Below are 18,439 nucleotides of genomic sequence, written 5' to 3'. Positions count from 1 at the left end.
GGAATCATTAGCATTAGTTGGCATTTGAAGGTGTGAGAACGGATGAGGTCATGTAGGAGTTGAATGTAAAGAGAGAAAAGAAGCAGTCCCAGAGCTGAATATTAGGGTGCTTCAAAGTTTACAGGAAATGGAGATAAAAGGAAATCATCGAATGACAATGAAAAGGAATGCCAAAAGAGATGGTGTCCCTAGGTCAAGAGAAAAAATGGTGTCCAGAGAGAGAAAGAAAGCAATTGACTATTAAATGATAATGTGAGTCAGCTATAATGAGGGCTGAGTTTTGAGCAACATGGAAGTCACTGTTTACCTTGAAAAGAGTAGTTTTAATGGTGTGGTGAGAACATACCCAATAGAGTGGGATTTAAGAAGCATGGGAGGGAAGTAAGGCTACTATGAAGAGATTACAGGTTTCGCTATGCACAAAGAAATCCAGTCATATGGCAAGTGCAGATCAAAATCTGTCTGCTTGAGTTGCATTGGTCATGGTTCTCCACCTTGGATAGGCTGTGTCAGCCACAAAGAAAGGATGATCTTTTTCTAATTTCTGCCTGGAGAAGAAGCCAGTGGTGGGTGAAATTCTAAGGAGACCCCCAGGATTCTGAGCCTTGATGTACACACACTTTATTCAAACACTAATCTAGGCACTGTTAAAGGATTTTGAGGATGTTATTAAGTTCTCAAATCAGTTCACCTTAAGGAAAGGAGAGTATCCAAGTGGGTCTGGCCTAATCATATGATCCCTTTAGAAGCAACACATTTTCTCAGGATGGTCAGAGAAGAGGAAGTAGGAGATACAGGTTCCTACTGGCCTAGGAGAAAACAAATATCCATGTTGTGAATTGCCAGGGGTGAGGGGGGCGCACATGGAAAAGTATCAGGGGCAGACTCGAGATGCTGAGAGTAGTCCACAGCCAATGGTTAGAAAGAAAGAGGGACCTCGGTTCTACAACCACATGGAACTGAACTCTGCCAACAACCAATGAGCTTGGAAGAGGATTCCAAGCCCACTGACTCCCTGAATAGACAATCCAGCAATGCTGTGCCTGAATTGCTGACCTACAGAAACTATGAGATAAAACATTCATGTTGTTTAAAGTCACTGAGTTGGTGATAAATAACTAATACAAAGCTTTTAGAAGCTCACATCATGAATCGTAAGCGCTAACTGTAGCCCGAATGGAGAGGAAGTAGAGAAAGCCAGTTTCAATGAATTCCTCTATAAAAGAAACAGAGAACTAGTGAAGTATGGAAGGGTGGTCCAAAAAGTGTTTTATTTACTTGTTGCATGGGGGGTGCATGGTCTGGGAATCAAACCCAGGTCTCCCTCATGGAAGGCAAGCATTCTACCACTGAACCACCTGTGCACCCCAAAGAGTGTTTTAAGTTGGGAAATATGTCGGCATTCTTACATACATTCTTACATATATAATATGACATCATTCTTTGATGGGAATGATACAGAAGCACAAGGGAAATAAAAATGCATGCTAGAGAGAAAACAATTCCTAGTGCAAAGTCCTTGAGAAAACGAGAAAGGATGGAATCCAAGGAACAATAAGTGGTATGGTATTGGTTTTCCACAGGAACAAAGGTATTCTTCCATAGTAGTGGAGGGAATGTAAAGTATCATCCTACATGCACAGAGAGAAGCAAGTTGCTGAGTGGTAGGAGCTTCCTCATGGCTTCCATCTTACAGTGAGCAGGAAGCAAGAACATCTGCCAAAAATCAAGAGGGCAGGAATGGAATAATCATCTAGAAAAGTGGGAAAATGCACGGACCAGGGAACTATGGTAGGCTTGCTGGGCCCAACTGAAGTTAGTGGTTAAGAATTTTTTTTTAAATTGCTATTGTGGTAATACAGGCAACATAAAATTCCTTTTTAAACAATTTTCAAGTATACAATCAGTGGTATGAATTGCAGTCACAAGATTGTGCTACCATTACCACCATCCATTACCAAGAATTTTCAACACTCCAAAGAAAAACTCTGAACTTATTTAGTAATAATTCCCCACCCATCCAATCCCATCCCCAGTTCCCTGGAACTCTGTAATCTACTTTCTGTCTCTATGAAATGTCATATTCTCTCTCTCTCTCTCTCTCTCTATATATATATATATATATATATATATATATATATTATATTTCATGTAAGTGTAATAATAAAATATTTTGCCCTTTGTGTCTGGAATTATTTCACTGAACATGATATCTTCAAGGTTTATCCATATTGTAGCATGTATCAGAACTTCGTTCCTTTTTATGGCTGAATAATATTACATTGAATGTGAGGGTAGATTAAATAATGTTCCCCACAAAGATATGTTCAAATCCTAACCCCCAGTCCTGGGAATATGAACTCATTTGTAAAAAGGATCTTTGAAGAGTCTATTTCGATGAGGCCAAATTGTATCAGGGTGGGTCTTAATCCAATATGAATGGAATTCTTATAAGCAAAGGAAGTTTGAGCATGAAGTAGAAGTCAAGGGAGAAGACAGAAAGAGATAGATCACCAAGTGGACAGGCAGAGACTCATTGTTAGCAAGCCACCATGGGAATGCTACAGACTGGAGAAGCATGGCCTGCTGATACCCTGATTTTGGACTTCTAGCTTCCAAACTCAGAACCAATAATTTCCTATTGTTCAGGCCAACCAGCAAATAGTATTTTGTTATGGTAGACCTGAAAAACTAATACAGTATGTGTATACCATATTTTATTTATCCATTCATCTGTTGATAGACACTTGGGTTGCTTCCACCTTTAAAATATTGTGAATGATGCTGCTGTGAATGTTGGTGTACAAATAATTGTTCAAGTCTCTGCTTTCAATTCTTTGGGGTTTGTACATAGTGAAATTGCTAAGTCATATGATAATTCTATATTTAACTTTCTGAGAACGTCAAAACGGTTTTCCACAGTGGTTACCTCACTGTACATTCCCAAGTACTTAAGAATTTGAAGTGAGGCAGTCAACATGGATGTGTTTTTTCTCTAGCTACATCCAGCTGCTTTGTTCAGGCTTTCTGGTTAAAGTCAGTGTATTTAACCAGACTGGGAGTCTTCAGGTAAGTACAACAAAGGAAGAGAGAATGGCAAAGGAATCCAGGGTATATGCAAGGGATTGATTATCATGTTTGCCATAAATCTGAGCAGGACAAGGAAGGTATGAGGATGTTGAGGAGGGTGAGGGATGATCAAAAGGTATTAGGACCATTGGATTATAGGTCCCTGTCATAGACTAAATAATGTCCCCAAATATGTCCATGTCTTAATCCCTAAAATTATATGGCAAGAGGGACTTTGAAGATTAAGTTAAGGAACTTGAGATGGAAAGATTATCCTGACCAAGGAACTAAACTCTTCTAGGAACAAAAGTAGGTGATCCAGGAGTGCAGAGATGACTCTAAAAAGTAGGGGTAGCAAGTGGTATAGTCTGATAGCATGAGCTTTAAATGGGGAGCAGGGGGTGAGAGAAGAGGATAAGACTGTGGTTTAGAAGAAAGACAGTGAGGAACAAGGAGGACATCTACCCTACCTCTATGCCCACTAGTATGAGGGCTACAGTAAGTAGAATAGTCATACTTGAGAGGGCTTCAGGGAAAGCAAGGTGCTTGGAGTTGATTCAGGATTCAGGTAGGGTAGGAGGTGAAGGAAATATTTGAAGAAAAGGACACAGAAGATTTCTGATTGACCTTGAGTTGCACTGACCTGAGGGTTGGTGGCAGGTGTGAGAGATGAGGACATATTGCAATGTACAGTGCCATATGTGGGTGAGAATCTGGAAGGTGAGGGTGGACCTGTGATCCTCACCTCCTAATGATGACTGATGAGATCGTCCTGAATGCCTACCAGCAGATGGTGTGAAGAAGTTGTGAGTATGGGGGTAAAAGTGGGATTTTGTCACAGGCACTCCAGGCTCCAAGGTAGATGGGGAAAAGGTGCTCTATGTGAATGTGCTTTGAGAAGGATAGGGCATGACACAGAGGGAGAGTTTGATTACAAATCCACCCAATAAAAAATGATGCACTAGAAAAAACCAAATCCCTTGCCCTAGTCCATTTTCACAACACCATTTCAAAATATCTACTCCAGGACTCTTCAATGGCTATCAGGATTCCAACAATTCCCACTGCAGGCTGGAGCCTGCCCCAATGAGAAATTAGTGTATGTACTTTCAAAACACATTTTTGTGTCCAACCAGTACCAAGGAGGAGGAGAAGATACAAAAATAGACTGAGCTGTTGCTTTATGAACAATGGTCTAACTTAAAGTTTGCAGGTTGGGGCTAGGAGGCCCATTTTCAAAATGCTCCTAAAATAACTGCTTTATTATAAACAAAGAGCTCAAATCAGAGTGTGGGCCATGGAGAGGAAATATATTGCTTGTGATTAAGGGAATGTTTGGATTAAAAACAGAAACCTGCATGGCAGGGCCAACCTTTCACAGCAAGTACATGTGGGCAGTAAAAGTTGAGTCATAGGGAAAGTTAGTTGCCAGAAGACTTTAAGCTATTATACAGTGTCCAGAACACAATAGCCAAGTAGGAAAAAGGTTGTGGATATATAGGGATTGGCAATCCCAGTATGGCAAGTCTTGAAAAATCATGCTACTCTTACTCAATATTTGGAAAGAGGCCTTAACCCACAATGTGTATGAACTTGCTTCAGTTTCTGGAATGGTCCCTCTGATAACAGCCCGGGTATACTGTGAACCTTTAAGTTGGTCTCACCACGTCAGGGGTATAACAGACCAACTTGCAAGTTTGGCTTCTGTCCAGTGTAATGTATTCTGAACAAAGGATAGCTGTGGGAATCAACTGGTCCATTGGGATCTGAGAATTTTTTCACAAATGGAGCTCTAACAATTACTTGGGACACTGGAAATACCCAGTAAGTTTTCTCGGCCATTACAAATGGATTCAAGTTTGCTGATTACTGGAGGTCAGTGGAAGAAGACTCGAGAGAGCACCCAGAATCCGCTCTTTGTTTTGAAGGTGTTTGATCCCTCTTCCTGGTCCTCAACATACAGCAGTCATCAGAGCTACCTCTTGCCTATGAGCTGGCAGCACTGCTCAAAAATGATGAACCAATTTTTGCTCTCAGTTAAGGAAATAACACTCTGAAAATTCCCTTCTGCTTCTAACATTCTCTAATTCTAAAGCATACCTTCTGGTGCCCCAAATCATAGTGTGATTCCTCAGATAGAGGAGAATTTGATTTTGAATTACACTTTTCACACATTCCTTACTTGGGAATAATCAGGAAGTCCTTTGATTGTCTTTACACTGCCTTTGAATCCTTGTGCAATTATAGACTACTGCAGCTTTGCGTGAACAGAGCACAACATGTAATTACTATATTCAAAAAGCTTCAATGTAATAGATTCAAGTTGACACGGAAAAACTGGCTCACTGTCCTACACTTTCATCTTCAATAGCCAGTAGCCAGACTTTCAACCTAACAAATTTCAGTCATTTCATCAATTCTTTACTCTTCTCAAGGGAAGTATCGCATGCTGGGCTGGTTTGAATCTATGGTGGACCCCAGAAAAGCCATGTCCTTTAATCCTCATTCGATATTGCTGGGTGGGAGCATTTTGATTGTTTCCATGGAGATGTGACCCACTCAATTGTGGGTGGTAACTTTTGAATAGATGATTTCCAAGGAGGTGTGTCTCCACTCATTGAAGGTGGAGTTGCTTACTGGAATCCTTTAAAAGAGGAAACATTTTGGAGAGAGTCCCTTTTTGGAGAGCCACGAGAAAGCCAGCAGAATGCCACTATGTTTGCCATGTGCCGTTCCAGCTGAGAGAGAAACATTGCATGACATCGGCCTTCTTGAACCAATGTATCTTTCCCTGGATGCCTTAAATTGGACATTTCTATAGACTTGTTTTAACTAGGATATTTTCTCAGCCTCAGAACTGTAAACTTGTAACTTATTAAATTCCCCTTTTTAAAAGCCATTCCATTTCTGGTACATTGCATTCTGGCAGCTAAGCAAACTAGAACACATACCTTAGCATAAGCCTTTTACTAAGATTGCACAACCCTGTAAGAAAACAGAGTGGGTGAAAGCTCAGGCAGTGTGACATCCTTCAGGGAATATGTGAAGTCACTAGCACCTCCAAGGTCATTCATTTGTTGGCTTGCTTTACAAGTGGCTGCCCTCTTGGCTCCAGCAAACATGAGGATATTTGCATTTGAGTTGAATCTGGGGCTGAAGAAGGTAGAAAGAGGAGAGAAATGTAATGAAATAAAGCTGAAGGTTAGGAACCAATACAGATGGCAGTGTTTGAAGCATCCATGGGCCCGGATGATAGTCTAGGTACCTGTTTAGAGGAAAGCAGAGATGAAGGAAGAACAAGGCAAACTTCACTGATTTTTTAATGCTTTCCTCAGCCAACAAAACTGCTTCCTTATTTTCCAAGGGGAATAAACTTTTGAAAGATCCCCAGTAGCATTTTAAGGAAGACATTCCAAATTGTTTCCTGGTCTGTTAAAATAATTAACTTTTCAGTCAGACATCAGACAAAAGAAGGGGATGGTATTTTTCTCAATCAAGCTTAATACCCAGGGTTCGTACTTTCTCGGATTACAAAGGACTTGCACACACTGGGGGTCTATGTATCTGAGAAGGAGATTTTTGAGGTTTTCCTCATCCTATACTTAGTTTGGGCTGCAGATCACAATCTTCAAAGCTGTCCAGGGTTTTGGGCCTGAAATCTGTATTTTCAAAATTTTCCTAAACAAACTTGTGAACCACTGAAAATCTCTGAGAACCACAGAAGCGATGGGGAGGGAAAAGGTGAGGGAGCCATGGGGCAGAGGTCAAGTCAGAGGAGGAGCTTTGGCAATAGGAAAATGGAACTTCTCCCCTGCTCCTTCTTTCATTTCTACCAGTTCCTGGAAAGAATGAAAGGATGTTGAATGGAAAGATCCTTGGCTGGCCTGCCCTCAAATTATCTGTATTTTGGGGTCAGACCAAGTAGGATCAGGGCCATTTGTGACCGGTGTGTGTTATCTAACTTCACTGAGCCCCAGTTTCCTCGATTGAAAGCTCCCACTAAATGGCTGTCACCATCAACTCCTGGGCCAAGGCAAACCAGAATGCATCATGGTTTATAGTTTCCAGACAAGTCCTGGCATTGCAACTCTGGCAATCTCAGGCACCAAAGACATGCCAAAGGCAACTTGGAGGTAATTTTCAGTGCACACTGGCCCTGACAGAGCCCTGAGCCAAACCGGGAAGCGGACCAACTCTTTCTCCAGCCCTTCCTACACTCCTTTCCTCCCAGCCAGGCGAGCTTTTAGCCTCTCTCAAATGTGAAGTCCCTGTAGAAAGTCTGTCTTCTTCTGAATGAGTTGCCAGCTATTTCACATCACCATTTCTTTCCTGCAAACTCCATTCCTTTGAAGTTGACCACTGCTAATTGTTGATCTGATTAAAGCAATTATCACTGAAGTACAGATGACTGATGGGCTTGCAGCTTTCCAGGAAGTATTTCCTCCCCCAAAATGTTGTTAGTTAAATCAAATGCATCTTCAAGTGGTAAAATGTATTCATGAGATGGTCTGGAGGGTCTTCAGCACTTCTTGACTATTCCAGGAAACTCCATGCACCAAAAACTGGTCTGTGAACCCCATAATTACCATCCCATTCCCTTCACTGGTCAGTTTTGCCTGTTGCTCTATACCATACCAGGCTGAGTTAACTCCACAATCATCCCTGGAAGAAGAGTGTATTGGCCAACACAGACTATGTAACTCTATCAGAAGCCATGAAAGCAGTCTCCAGTAGTATCTTTCTTCAAATGGCCAAAGAATTTTCTTGAGGTATCTATCTCCAACAATTGTCTATGCCCAAGCTCACTCTGCCTGTATGGAGGCTTCATCCTCCACAAATCTTGAATGAGTAAAACCTTGAATGAGTAAAACTGGTACACTTTCAAGTCCAAGAATAGAATTGAATTGTAAGACATTAAGAAACTCAAAACTCCCTGGGAATATTTTATAAACTGCCTATACTTCTTAAGATTAATTTTGGCTTCAAATGACCAAAAATAGCTCTAACAAGATAGAACTCTGCTTTTCTCTCATGTGAAAGTCTGAAATAGGTGACCCAAAGCCAGAGTAGAGTGGCATGATGCCATCTGCCCTGATGCTTCCTACTTTGTTGCTCTTCCAGGAGTGGCCACATTCACAATTATCTCATGACCAAGATGGCTGCTCCAGCTCCAGTCATCATGTCCACGTTCTGGCCAATAGAGAGGAAAGCGAAGTTCATGTGGTTCATTTAAGCGCATGTTACTTCAGCTTACCATTTCCACTTAAGTCCTGTTGGCCAGAATTTAGTCATGTGACCACACCTTTTTGAGAGAAAGTTCTGTAAAATGTAGCCTTAGGCTTCACAGCGGGACCGCCTGCCTCTCTGGCTGCGGCTGGTGAACCCAGCTTGGTGGGTTCGGAATCGCGGAAGGATGGCAGGGCCTCCGAAGTCCCTCTCTGGCCAGGACATAGGATCATTTGCATATCTTACAATTAAAGACAGAATACCACAGATCTTAACTAAGGCTATTGATACATTGCATCGACATAAAAATGAATTTTTTGAGAAACATGGAGAGAAAGGCCTGGAAGCTGAAAAGAAAGCTATTTCTCTTCTTCCTAAACTACGGAATGAATTACAAACAGATAAACCAATTGTCCCCTTGGTTGAGAAATTTGTTGATACTGACATATGGAATCAGTACCTAGACTATCAACAGAGTCTTTTAAATGAAAGGGATGGAAAACCAAGGTGGTTTCACTCACCTTGGTTGTTTGTAGAATGCTACATGTATGGCAGAATTCATGAAGCAGTTATCCAGAGTCCACCAATCGATGACTTGGATGTATTTAAAGAATCCAAAGACCAAAGTTTCTTTCAGTCGCAGGAATCTACCGTTGCATTATGTACTCACCTGCAAGAGTTGTTGAGCACTATTGAAGACCTAGATGAAAATCAGCTGAAAAATGAGTTTTTAAAATTTCTGCAGATTTCACTGTGGGGAAATAAGTGTGATCTATCACTATCAGGAGGGGAAACTAGTGCTCAGAAGAACAATATAATAAATTGTTTGGAAGACCTAAAACCTTGTGTTTTAGTGAATGACGTGGAGCATCTTTGGTCATTGCTTAGCAATTGCAAGAAAATAAGAGAAAATACATCTGTTGTTAGAGTGGATATTGTTCTGGATAATTCTGGGTTTGAACTTGTTACAGATTTAGTATTAGCTGACTTCTTCTTGTCCTCTAAACTGACCACTGAGATCCATTTTTATGGAAAAACTATCCCATGGTTTGTTTCTGATACTACTATACATGATTTTAAGTGGTTAATTGCACAAATGAAGCGTTCTAGCCATAAGTGGATGTCCAAGTGTGGGGCTGAATGGGAAAACTATATCAGAACAGGTAGATGGGTCTACCAAGATCACATGTTTTGGACTCTACCTCATGAATACTCTACAATGGCTCAGGTTGCCCCTGACTTATATGCTGAACTACAACAGGCCAATTTAATTTTATTCAAGGGTGATTTGAATTATAGGAAGTTGACAGGTGACAGAAAGTGGGAGTTTACGATTCCATTTCATCAGGCTCTGAATGGCTTCCATCCTGCCCCTCTCTGCAGTGTGAGAACATTAAAGGCTGAGGTTCAGGTGGGCCTGCAGCCTGGGCAAGGCGAGAAGCTCACAGCCTCTGAGCCTGGCTGGCTGACCATTTCAGTTTGATGGTCCACTTTGACTCAGTTTAAGAACTTTCAGTTTTGGAGAAAGATATGGCACTTTTCCTCCCCAGACAAGCAGTGTGTGAATTCCATTATTTGGCCTACTCTGTGTTAGGTCTGGGAAACTTAGCTCCTTAGTACTACACATACTCTGGATGATTCTTTTATTTGAACATTTTGCCAATATATTATTTGGGTATGAATGGTTAAGTTAATTACAGATACTTACATTTATATTAGCGTTTTAGTAACATTTCAGAATAAATGCAACATGTCAATGATTTTAATGAACTTATTTTTAATTGGATAGAAAGCAAAAAATAAGTGAATTCTGCTTTTAAAGTTAGCTAACCCTATTTTTTTTTAATACTGCATGGTATTTAATATTCTAGAAAGCATGGAATTTTAACTTGATTTTAGACTCCTGAAATAAGGATTCCATGAAAATACACATTTTAATGACTGTGGAAAAAGAGTCATTTCTTACAACTGTGATGTTTACTCTTGAAAGTAAAACTTACCTCAAGTTAACTCTGACTTTTGCTGTTCTTAATTCTGTTTCATTTCAAATAATACATTGTTTTTTTTGCATGCATTTGTATTTTGATCGACCTGTGGATGGATGGTAGGAAACACAAAACAGAATGAAATGAATGGTATTTGGAGAAATGTAATATTTTTACATTCTATTTTTAATCAACTGAAATATATTATTTTATCACATAAGAGTTTTCAATGAACAGATTTTTGGTTGCGCTGCAGTTTTTAAAAATGGAAAATTTTAGAAAGAAAAGATTCTTGTGCATTGAATTTGAGATACTACTGAGTTAATTCATTTTTTATATTCTTACACATTTGTTGGTGATCACCACAAATATTAAAGATTATAAATTTTAGGCCAGTTTGTTCTCAAATTGCAATTGGAAATAAACTGGAAATGCTTTCCTGCATTAATATAATAAAATGAATTGTACTAAAAAAAAAAAAATGTAGCCTTAGTTGAAGTGGTCACAGGTCTGCACTCATTCTCACTTGCATCTTCGCTTTCAGGTCAGTGTGGGTTTGTCCTTCCCAACTTCCATGTACCACAGCCCTGTCAGCATCCACACGAGTGTCCCGGCCTCCTAAGACATTATGCTTCAATATTGCCTCAGGCTTTACAGCTTCTGCAAGGTCATGTCCTGTGCAATCTTTGGTGCTGACATGAGATTGAGTCCCTGTAAATACCTACTTTTTAATTAATTCCCTTGAAGCATGGGGAGAGAGACAATCTTCAGTTCTGACATTACAGTAGAAAGTGGGGAAAAGTCTCTCAGGCAGTTCATTCAATTTATCAGCAAAGATGTTACAGAGGCCTCTAATGCGCCTAGAACTGAGAGAAGTGTTGAGGATACAGGGAGGAAAGGTCCATTCTTTTCCTTCAGCGAGTTCAGAAACCTGTGGGAAGACAGAGTGAGTGCAATGTCAGAAAATGTGGAAGGCTATAAAGGAGCTTAGGGCAAAGGTGCCTGGACTGTCAGAGCAGACAGAAGTGGTCAGCTAAGTCACCCTGGAAGAGGTTAGCCTGAGGTATATTTTAGAGGAGGAGTAGGGATTAGTGAGGCAAAAGGGAAGCACGTATTACATGAGGAAGTTTTAGCATGACCCGAAGCCAGGAGGAAAAAAAAAGCAGTGTGGTTGGTGTGTTTGTGCAATTACATGCGATTCATTATTACTGGAAATACAAGAAGATGAAACCAGAGAGCAGGAAGGCAGGCACCAATTCATAGATGATGCTGTGTGCAATGTGATATAAGTTTCACTTTAGACTGAAGACAATGGGAAACCGCTGAAGGATTTCAATCTAGGATATGGCACCGTCAAATCTGTGCTTGCAGATAGAGCACTCTGGCAGGAGAGAGAAAAAGGGGAGTTCAGCCGTGGGCTGTTGCAGTAATCAAGAAAGAAACAGCAATAGCCTGAACTACGGTAGAGTGGGAAGTAATCACTAAATGTCAAAGAAGTAAACCCAGCAGGTTTGGTGCGTGACTGAATAGGAGGGATGAGGGAAAGAAAACCATCATAGATGATACCCAATTTCTTGCATAGGCCTGGATAGATAGTGCTGCCAACCAATGAGATGGCAAATGTGTTATGAGAAGCAGATTTAGGGAGGAAGGTGATGCGTGATGTTGTGGATAACTGAGTGTGCAATGTCTGGGGATATCCATAATGAGAAGTCAGATTGACAGCGACCATAGAAGTCTGAAGCTCCAGGGAAAGGTCTAGGCAGATGACCTAGGTGGCCATCAAAAGTATAAGTCACAATTTAGTGAGAGGGCACTGGATTTTCCTGAAGGAGCTTGTAGAGTGAAACGAGCAGTGTTCCAAAGGCAGAACATTTAACGAGTTTGCAGAAACAGCAGTGAGAGAAAGGAGAAGATGCAGTTTGAAGTGATATCACGAGAGCTAAGGGCAAAAAGAGCTCAGTAAAGACGGTGTGGTTCATGGATGTCCACGCTGTGTAGAGTAGAAAGACCCTGGACGGTAAGGCTGGAAAAAGCTCCTGGAGTCTAAAATCTGGATACTATTGTTGACCTCACTGAAAGTCATAACAAATTTATGAGAGTCAAGGAGAAAACAAGATGTGAAGAAGTATAAAGGCTGTTTAGCCTTGTCTGTGGAGTTTGGATGACAAAGGGAATAGAGATGTTGAACAGTTCCTAGAGGTTTTTGTTTAGTATGAAATATTTGCACACCTTCCTTGACTACAGGAAGGGAGTTAGTAAAAAAAAAAAAAAAGAACATTGACTTCAAATTTCTCAAACAGATGAAAAGGCTGAGACTCTTCAGTGGCTCAGAAAATGGAGGTGAGCAGTCAGCTTTGGAATCATTTTTTGAGGGCAAAAGAATGGGGGTTGGGTGACCAAGAACCAGTAAAAGATTTGGTGAAACTCTGTGCAAGATCAGAGTCTTGTTTTGGAACTTCAAGTATGGGGCTTGAGCTTGATATTTCATTGTAGACTTTCTGGATTTCTTTCTGACTTAATCTTCAAACATAGTCTGTCCATGGATCCTGATCGCTGGGCTCCTTCCCCTTGTATGGCACCTGTAGCAGTTAGGCTCAAGTGTCAACTTGGCCAGGAGATGGCGCCCAGTTGTTCTGTTGCAGTGGACTTAAACTGTCAGCATGTGAATTTCATCTATGGCTGATTACATCTGCAGACAGCTAAGGGGAGTGCTTTCCACAATGAATGATGTCTTAATTTGATCAGGCTTTAAAGGAAGAGCCAGAAGAGAGAGAATTAGCTCAGCATAGCACAGCACAACTCGGTTCAGAGCTCAGAGCCAACACAGACCCAGATGTTTAGAGATATAGAAAGGACATGCCCCAGGGAAAGCAGTTTGAACCCAGAAGCCAGGAGAGAAGGCCAGCAAATGTCTCCATATACCCTCCCATGTGACAGAGAAAACCAGAGGAAAGCCAGCTTCCTTTTCTCTGAGGAACTGTAAATATGTAACTAAATAAACACCCTTATAAAAACCTGTCCATCTCTTATGCGTTGCATTCTGGCAGCCTTAGCAAACTGAAACAGCACTCTCCTGCTATATTGTGTGGCCTCCCTCATCTCTTGCCAATGAGCTTTTACGATTGACACAGTTATCTATTATCATTCTCTCCAGATACTTTCGTCCACATGGAAACCTGGAATTCTTCTCGGCATCTTTAATCCAGGCTCACTTCCTGAGCATCTTTTTCCACCTCTAAAATTCACAGTCAATGGTTAAATTTCCAGTCCTTACTTCCTTCACTCTGCTCTAGACTAATCTACCACAGCGAGTCAATACTACCGACAGAAAAAAATCCAGGTAATGTAGGGGTGAAGAAACGTTTGGATCATCAGAGCCCCTGATGATCCTCTCCTTCTGGTATTCACAGTCTTGCATCATTCCCTCCCACAATATACCAGGATTGGTCTGTGTGATAAATAGAATAAATAGAAATGATACCATGTCACTTTTGAGGCTAGGTCATAGAAGACTTTCTGACTTCTACCTTGCTCTCTAGTTCACAGACTACAAGGTAATCCAGCTGCCATGTTGTGAGGGCACTTACAGGGCCCTGTGGCAAGGTCTGTGTGATGAAGGACTAAGACTTTCTGCCAAAAGCCAATAAGGAAATGAGGCCTCCTGTCAACTGCCCACAGAGAACTAAGTCCTCCAGCCAAGAGCCATGTGAGTGAGCCTTCTTGGAATTGCTTCCTCCGGCTTCATTAAGACTTTAGATGCAGCCCCGTAAGGGTTGCAACCTCATAAGAGACCCTGAGCCAGCTAAGTAGGTTCTGAATTCCTGACCATAGAAACTGAGATAAGTATTTGTTGTTTTAAACCACTACATTTTGGGGTTATTTGTTATATAGAAATAGATAATGAATACAAAAAGTTTTCACCTTCCTCCTCACTCCTTCTGTAAAAGAAGTAAGCCTGATTTGATTGGCCAGCTATTAGGGTATTAGTTGTGTTGTGCTTACTGGTGAATGGGGTCACAGACAACCAGTTGCTGAGTGTCTACCAGGTGCCAAGTGATGTTTTAGGTTCTGGAGATAAAGAAATGGAAAAGACAGTACCCCTGTCTGAAAGAGTTGACATTTTAACAGGATTGCACAAACCGTTGATAAGTGCTATCGAGATTATAAAATAGGCTTATACATGGATAGGGTCTGAAGGGATGTGTCAGGTTGGATCACAAAAGAGCTCACGGAGGAGATAACATCTAAGTTATGATCTGAATGATACGGAGGAAGTCACTGTCTTGGGAAAAAACATTGCTAACAAATGCGAAGGCCAAAGATATACAGAAAAAACATCTTTGATTCATTTTTGAGGTGGAAAGAAGCCAGTGTTGAATAAGTGAGAGAGTGGAGGGAAGTATATCCCAAAGTCATACACCCCCACTACCTTTCTTCCCGTAGCTGAGTGAGTCTGTGGAGCCAGGGCTTGACTCTTTGATCAGACCTTGCCATGTTGTCCTCCCTTTCCCTCCTCTTCTCCATACGGACACACTAAGGTCTGGAGTGGAAGGAGGATAGACTGCTTAAGATTTAAGTCTAAAGCATGTGCCCTTCAAGCTTTCCAAGGGTGTTTCACTGTGGGAAAATTGGACCCTGGCACAATCAGTAATAAAATGCTAAATGGATTCTCATTTTTCTTGTTCCCCTGGGAACCCCATGAGAGAAGGCACACTTGAAGAACAGAGAGAATTCAGCTACCCTGGATTCTTCGTATACTATCAAACCCCACCACTATTACTCACAACCATGATAGCCATGTGGAGTTGGTAAATGGTCAAAGATTTGCATCAAAGTGAATACCATCATCTTAGAACAAAGGGCAAGAAGGGTGACAGCAGAAGAAATGTGGTCTCATTCTGACTTCACAGTGTCACAAAGAAACTTCCACTGGAATAACCCTGAGCTTGCATTTTGTGTTCATATTTTCAAATTGAATTCTTAACAGCTTTTTATAAACATAAAAGTTCCCAGAATACTCCTTTTTAAAAATGTATGATGGAAGGTTATTGACGAGGCATTATGTAATCATCCCCACGCAAAGCTCCTCAAAATTTCATGGGGAAAGAAAAGGGGTGGGGAAGGGGTATTAAAAACCTAATGATCAAATCAAATTGCTTTTAAGACAGAGGAGCCAAAGACTTCCATTTTAGGGAGTGAGCAAATATCAGACAAAAAATCAAGAATTCAAAGTAGAATAATCTTGTGAAGTATGTCAGAGGCGAGGTTTTAAGAGAAAGTGAAGAATGTGAAAGTAACAGCTGATCTCTGCTAATGAGCAAATCTTCATGAGAGCTTCAGTGATGGAACCACAGAAATGAATCAGCTTAGTCAACTGTGTAGGAATCCAACTTCAAGAAGATTTTAAACATTCTGTGGTCTCTTTCCTATTGTTTTGTTTTGTTTTGTTTTACAGTACTTTGATTTATATGGGAATCTGATCTCAAAATGGGACTTTGATTATATTTGGTGCAGGCCAAAACATGTATCCATTTAGCCTACTAATAGGGGAGTGGCTGGGCCTGGAAGAGGGCAGAAAAGCAATGAGGGAGGAAAGTTAGGAAATAGCCCTTGACTCAAGCCCTTGTGGTAGGCCACAGACATTTCTGCAGGACTCAGTGAATGCTAATGAAATTGAGTGATCTGAAAATCAAGCACGTGTGAAAGAGAAAGTCCTAGTGATTAAAACCTGAGAATAATTTTATTTTGCACTTTTATTTCAGCCCCCATCATTCTCCATCCTCAAGTACAACCTAAAACCCTTTTAGCCATTCATCTGCATCTAATAAGGGTAGAGCCCCTGCACCAGTTTTAAAGTGTTATTCTGTACCCTAGAAAAGGCAAGTTTTAATACTGATCCAATCTTATGGGAGCAACCCTTTCTTTTAATCCTGATTCAATAATGAAGATTGGAACCTCTTGATTAGATTATTTTCATGGAGCTGTGACACACCCAGTTGTGGGTATTAACTTTTAATTAGATGGAGATGTGACTCCACTGATTCTAGGTGGGTCTTGATTAGTTTACTGGAATCCTTTAAAAGAAGAAATATTTTGGAGAGAGTCAGAGCTGACAGAAAGGACAGAACCTGGGGAAACAACAAAAGCCTCAGAGCCAACAGAAACTTCAGAGCAGAGCTGACACAGATGCAGACATGTGGAGAGCAGAGATGGATGGATGTTTAGAGATGCTTGGAGCCCAGCAGATGATGTCATGAGATGTTAAGAAAGCCAGAACCGACTTCCGGAGAAGATGGCGGCTTAGTAAGACGCGCGGGTCTTAGTTCCTCCTCCAGAAAAGCAACTAAAGAAACAGAAACAATACGAAACAGCTCCCGGAGCCACGACAGAGACCAAAAAGACAGCGTACCCCATTCTGGAACGGCTGAATGGGCAGGGAGAATCCGCTGCGGTGAGATACCTGAGGGGCGCGCGTTTTCCTGGCCGGGGCGGCTGGCGACTGGGGTCCCCTCCACGCACGTGGCTCCCGGGTCTGACTGGGAACGTTGGATAGTGGGGCCCTCCCGCCATGCTTGGCATCTCGGGCCAGCTGGGCAATTTGGACCGGCAGTCCCCCAAGCCGCGGCGGCCGGCGACCCACCCCCTCCACGCGCAGTTTCCCAGGCCGACTGCGAGATTCGGATTGGCAAGTTAAAGGAGCCACAGCATCTTTAACTAGTGGGCCCCGCAGACAGACGAGCGCCACGAGTGCCACCTACTGGGCAGGAAAAGAAAAACAGCCCAGAGATTTCACAGAAAAACCTTTCAACCAGCCGGGTCCCACACCCAGGGAAATCTGATCAAATGCCCAGACACCAGCAGAAAATAATGGATGACGCTCGGAAAATTAAAGATATGGCCCAGTCAAAGGAACAAACCAATAGTTCAAATGAGATACAGGAGCTGAGACAACAAATGCTGAATATACGAACAGAAATGGAAAAACTCTTCAAAAACCAAATCAATAAATTGAGGGAGGACATGAAGAAGACATGGGCTGAACAAAAAGAAGAAATAGAAAATCTGAAAAAACAAATCACAGAACTTATGGGAGTGAAGGACAAAGAAGAAAAAATGGAAAAAACAATGGATACCTACAATGGTAAATCTAAAGAGACAGAAGCTACAATTAGTGAACTGGAGGATGGAACATCTGAATTCCAAAAAGAAACAGAAACTATAGGGAAAAGAATGGAAAAACTTGAGCAGGGGATCAGGGAACTGAATGACAATATGAAGCGCACAAATATATGTGTTGTGGGTGTCCCAGAAGGAGAGGAGAAGGGAAAAGGAGGAGAAAAACTAATGGAAGAAATTATCACTGAAAATTTCCCAACTCTTATGAAAGACCTAAATTTACAGATCCAAGAAGTGCAACGCACCCCAAAGAGAATAGATCCAAATAGGCGTTCTCCAAGACACTTACTAGTTAGAATGTCAGAGGTCAAAGAGAAAGAGAGGATCTTGAAAGCAGCAAGAGAAAAACAATCTGCCACATACAAGGGAAACCCAATAAGACTATGTGTAGATTTCTCAGCAGAAACCATGGAAGCTAGAAGACAGTGGGATGATATATTTAAATTACTAAAAGAGAAAAACTGCCAACCAAGACTTCTATATCCAGCAAAATTGTCCTTCAAAAATGAAGGAGAAATTAAAACATTTATAGACAAAAAGTCACTGAGAGAATTTGTGACCAAGAGACCAGCTCTGCAAGAAATACTAAAAGGAGCTCTAGAGTCAGATATGAAAAGACAGAAGAGAGCAGTATGGAGTAAAGTGTAGAAAGAAGGAAAATCAGATATGGTATATATAATACAAAAGCCAAAATGGTAGAGGAAAATATTATCCAAACAGTAATAACATTAAAAGTTAATGGACTGAATTTCCCAATCAAAAGACATAGAATGGCAGAATGGATTACGACCCAGCAATACCACTGCTAGGTATCTACTCAAAGGACTTAAGGGCAAAGACACAGACGGACATTTACACACCAGTGTTTATAGCAGCATTATCTACAATTGCAAAGAGATGGAAACAGCCAAAGTGTCCATCAACAGACGAGTGGCTAAACAAACTGTGGCGTATACCTACGATGGAATATTATGCAGCTT

At 41.2% G+C, this 18,439-nt stretch overlaps 1 pseudogene; it reads left to right on the top strand.

Moving 5' to 3' along the window:
* The first annotated feature begins 8,414 nt into the window (after positions 1-8,414).
* Positions 8,415-9,778, top strand: LOC143675884 (damage-control phosphatase ARMT1 pseudogene; annotated as a pseudogene).
* The last annotated feature ends 8,661 nt before the right edge of the window (positions 9,779-18,439 follow it).

This window comes from Tamandua tetradactyla, chromosome 3 (genome assembly GCF_023851605.1).
Source record: "Tamandua tetradactyla isolate mTamTet1 chromosome 3, mTamTet1.pri, whole genome shotgun sequence".
NCBI classification, from domain to species: Eukaryota; Metazoa; Chordata; class Mammalia; order Pilosa; family Myrmecophagidae; genus Tamandua; species Tamandua tetradactyla.
This window is presented reverse-complemented; position numbering and strand designations above follow the sequence as displayed.